General features: G+C 36.9%; 1 non-coding gene across 1 annotated transcript; it reads left to right on the forward strand.

The window, feature by feature from the left end:
- Positions 1-4,584: 4,584 nt before the first annotated feature.
- Positions 4,585-4,658, forward strand: TRNAW-CCA. Its single transcript has one exon. It is a non-coding gene; the product is annotated as a tRNA-Trp (tRNA).

The raw sequence follows: 4,658 nt of genomic DNA on the forward strand, positions 1-4,658 counted from the left end.
TTTTTTTTTTGTAAAATGGAACGAAACTGGGAAGACGGAACACCATTTTGGAGTTCCGTCAAATCTCGTTTTTTCAGTTTTTTTTTCAGTTTTTGTTCCAAAAAAACAGAAACGGACCATAAGTGCACCAAACAGAAGATTCCGTTTTTTCGTTCCAATAGAACGAAAAAACTCCAGAAACGTTTTTTTAGAACGATACCAAACGGAGCCTTAGGCTTGTTTTCTGTTTCTAGAAACAAGTGGGAGCGACAGAAATTGTGAAAAACCCGAAACTTCACTCGACCTACCCAAACCCCCAACCCATTTTTGAAACTTCTCGCTATCCAAATACGGCAATTCCAACCTGGTTGTGCGAAGCTCACAGTTTCAGATTGCCTTTATCCTTCTGAAGCTCGTCTCCATGAAACATACCTACAACTCCAACATCATGCCCTCACTCATGAGTTGCCTTCCTATAGCATCGTGCCTTCACTCATGTCTTGAACTCGATTACACTATTGAAACCTTTTCGAAAAACAGAAAAATCAAACACCTTTTTACATTTCTTAAAATCGTTTCTCAGCACAAAAGCAACAAAAACCGTTTCTGTTGTTTCTAGACACAGAAATAGGAGAAACAAAATCAAACGAGCCATTAGTTTCTTAGACTACCAAAAAAAAAAAATTAGTTTTTCAATAAACATGATAAGAGGGAGAGTTGTAGTAGGATATATTCATCCCTTATAATTATGAGATAAAATATGAAGAGAGAGAGAGAGAGAGAGAGAGATTTTTTCCTAATGAAGGGAAGGAAGAAGGAAGATTTCGTTTACTAATAAATAACTACCAAATAAGATACTTACAAAAAACTAATAAGTATGATAAGAGAAATATTTTTGGAAAATCTAAATAAAAAATAGAAAGGGAACCAACAATTGTGAGAAATAAAAAAGAATGAAAAAAAGGGATAAGAAAAGAAAGAGGGGATTTAAATAAGAATGAAAAGTAAAATAGTCAAGCGAAAGATTAGTCATAAAGCATGAGTACATGCTTTTATATAATAGTATGATAGTATGAATAGTATAATAGTATGTTAGTATGATATAATATAATAGTATGATAGTATAATTTATTTAGAATTCACTAATTAGATCATTTTGGTTTGAAAACATACCACAGCAGCAAAGAAACTGCTAGCAATAGAGGTCCAAATCTAGGCCAGGTTGGGCATGGATGGTTTCAGCAAAGACAACTGGAATGCTACCAAACCATCAATCTTACCCAGTCCGAATTTTGTATGCACCCAATTCAAGGAAGACAGAAATAGGGGTGCAATTAGGCCAGACCGGGTTTGACTTGAACTTTGCGGAGCCCGGGGCAACCCAGCCCAGTCCAACGTGCGAAGGCTGGTCTGGCACTCCAGCCCGATTGAGCGTAACCAGGTCAGGCTTATCTCAGCCCATATCCAGTGCAAAAGCCCAAGCTTGTGGTGGGTTGGGCCCGAGTTTTTCCCCTTTCTTGTTTACACATATATTTGAACATGCGTTTTCCCTAGGCTCCGTATAGTTGCAAGAGAAAATTCCCAATAAAGACTCGATGGCAATCATTTTTTGATTGGGATATTTCTAGAACTACGACAAGGAAGAAGATCTGGTCGGGAATGATGACAAGGTCCCTTGGAAGTAGTGGAACTCGGCCGCCTAAGAGGGGGTGAGATGGATGGAGAACCCAACGATGGCGTGGTAGTACTTGGGGATTTGCCAAATCAGCTGACTCCAATCGATTACGTTTTTGTGATGGCCAATACCTGACCGGATACCATGGACTACAAATATGGTGAGGACCTTTGATTTTTGTTACCAGGTCTTGAGATCGAAACCTTCCTTCTCACTTCCATTGCTTATGTTTGATTAAAGCCCATTGATAGGATAAGATGTAAACACATATACTTGCAATCATAGTTGTCATGGTGCCACCAACAACCAAGATGGTCAAGGGGGGGTTAAAAATTAAGACGATCCCAGTAAATCATCTAGGCACTGCCTAGGAAACCAAGGTATCAGTCCAAACAAGGCCGTGTAGACACCTTGGCAATGCATTGACAACTATGCTTGCAACAGGCAAACCATGCCCCATCAAAATTTGTCTTTTCACTTTCTTTTGTTTCATCCTTTGCTTGCTTCCAAATTTAAGGTCAGAATGATGGGCCAGAAGGCCTCGTAAGCTCAAAATACAAACCCAAGCCCAACTATTATGGTTGGTTGTCTAAGAACTGAGGTTTCAGTTGGGAACCACGAAAATTTGAGCTTTTTAATTGAAATCTTATCGCAAAGTACACATTTTACTGTGGATTGTTAGGGGAAAATAACACCCCACGCTGGCAGCACACATAGGCACACATTTTTTCCTTTTACCTTCTTAGTTTGGTTGATCAACAAAAAGAAAATAAGGGTTTCTTTCACAAATGGGTCCCACCTGCAATAGCCGTAGGATTAGAATATTAGTCGAACACCAAATCAAGCTGCAAATGACTTGCACTTTCTTCCTAAACAATGACCCTCGTAATAATTGAGATAAAATAATAAAAAGCATATTAGAAAAAACAAAATCCAAGTAGAAAGAAAGAAACGGAAGTGAAACTGGTTTAAAAAGATAAAAGGAACTTTTGTAACTATGATTGTATTACCTACAATCTCTATTTTTCTTTCTAAATAGGAAACATTTGATATTTTGATTGTCAAAATTGAATTAGAAAGAGAATTGCATAATCATGTAAGTTAATGATTACAAATTTTTTTTTTTTTTTTTTTCACGAAGGAAATCTATAGTTGGCAGCTCATTTATTGTTGCAAAATGCCAAAAATCAAGAGATACTAACATATCACCCTATTTACAAAGAGAAATATTGAAAATAGCTTGATATAAAATACAATTATTTGTTTATGAAAGTAGCTCAATCAATGAATCATAACCCACTTCTTTAAGATTAGGAAAACCAAATTAGCAATAAGAAACTGTGGAAGAAAAAAAATTCAGTGGACATTTGTATTAGGCTATGTTTGATAGTCAAGAAAAGGAAAAAAAAAATACTAATTTTGAGGATAGAGGTAAATCCATCAAAAAAAATATTATGTAATTATAATTTTGTCTTATTATGTATTTTATATTTTTTTCTTTTCTTAGCTATCGAAGGTGCTTTAATCTTTAAAAGAAAAATATATTGTGAACTTGCACAAGCTCATCATGCTTGTCATGGTAAACAAAGAAGAAATGGGTAAAAGAGCTTGGATAGCAAGGTAAGCATCAAGCCCTATAAGCAAGCAGTGGATCTTACGCAAACTCAAGCTTCACCCCACTTGGCTGTATTTACTATTTGCTATGTTGTCCTCTCAAGACATCTTCTCTTTCCCCTTATTTTGTAGTTCCTTTTGTTCCACTATTTGATATCTCCTCGTAGGCTCCCACTCAATCTTTTCATTCATTGTGAACAACAATAAAGGTTGGGGAGTCAATCATGAAGCTAGAGTCCAGTTACGGTGTTACAAACCCTAATGGAGTTAGAGTGACATTAGGCAACCCGCGCTTCCTTTTTTTTTTTTTTTTTCACAAACATATTGGAAGTTACGGATCTAATTTGGATCCGAGAAGGATCACCATATATAACACAATTTCTTTACTTTGGTGAGGAAAACTCAAGGGATCCATTGATTATAGGATAGTGTTCCCTTACATCCATGGTTCTAAGTATTGGTATTGGATTGTGTGTATCAATTTATTATGTCGCCGATCTCAATACCTAGTCGACATCATATCGATTGAACAATATGAATCAAGAGTAACATAGTCATAAAATCCCTTTTTTTTTTTTTAAATCCAATATGGGTGATCCAATATCGATCCATTCTGATACTGTATTGGTTTTTGAGATGGCCGATATTATGCACTTAAACCATGCTTACATCCATGTACTCTTCACGTCATTCTAAATAAATTAAAGAGAAAAGATTCTCACATCCTTGTGCAGATTGGTTCCCATGCTTTCTCACAAAAGTGAGAATCTCACACATTTTTTATTTTAATTTTATTTTATTAATATTGAAAATGTTAGGTCTACAGAGACCAAGTTATTGGAGAAATCTGGGTTGCTCACGCTTTTACTATGCAAGAGAATACCAGCATTCAAACATGTGTCGTTGCTTCCAGTGGCATTGCCTTTAGCGGTAAGTCCTCCAAACCTGCCAAGTGAGCAGAGCAAGAAACGCTTCATGTTTAGAGAGACTTTTCCCATAATATTATAAATTAATAAAATAAAATAGTTCCTTAATGCAAAACACGCAAAACATGCCAAAACAAGAGTGAAAATAGCAACTTCGGTTTGAATCATCTTGTCAATAGACTATTTCAAATATATTATAATTTGAACCGACCCTATTGGGCTCCCGAGGGGGAAGAGGTCCCCCGGGATTCTCTGTTTGATGAAGCCTAGCAGCAACAGTGGGCCGTATATGAATTCCGCCACTTTGTGGAGAAAGCCCGTATGGCTAGGCAGAGGTTGCTCAAAGCCTTTTGGTGGAAACCGACACCTCAGAAGCAAAGGAGGAAGAAAGCGCTATTAGTTCAGTACGGTAGAACGTGGGTCTCCAAAACCCGACGTCGTAGGTTCAAATCCTGCATAGCATG

The sequence above is a fragment of the Macadamia integrifolia genome, chromosome 6 (assembly GCF_013358625.1).
Source record: "Macadamia integrifolia cultivar HAES 741 chromosome 6, SCU_Mint_v3, whole genome shotgun sequence".
In the NCBI taxonomy this organism is placed as follows: domain Eukaryota; kingdom Viridiplantae; phylum Streptophyta; class Magnoliopsida; order Proteales; family Proteaceae; genus Macadamia; species Macadamia integrifolia.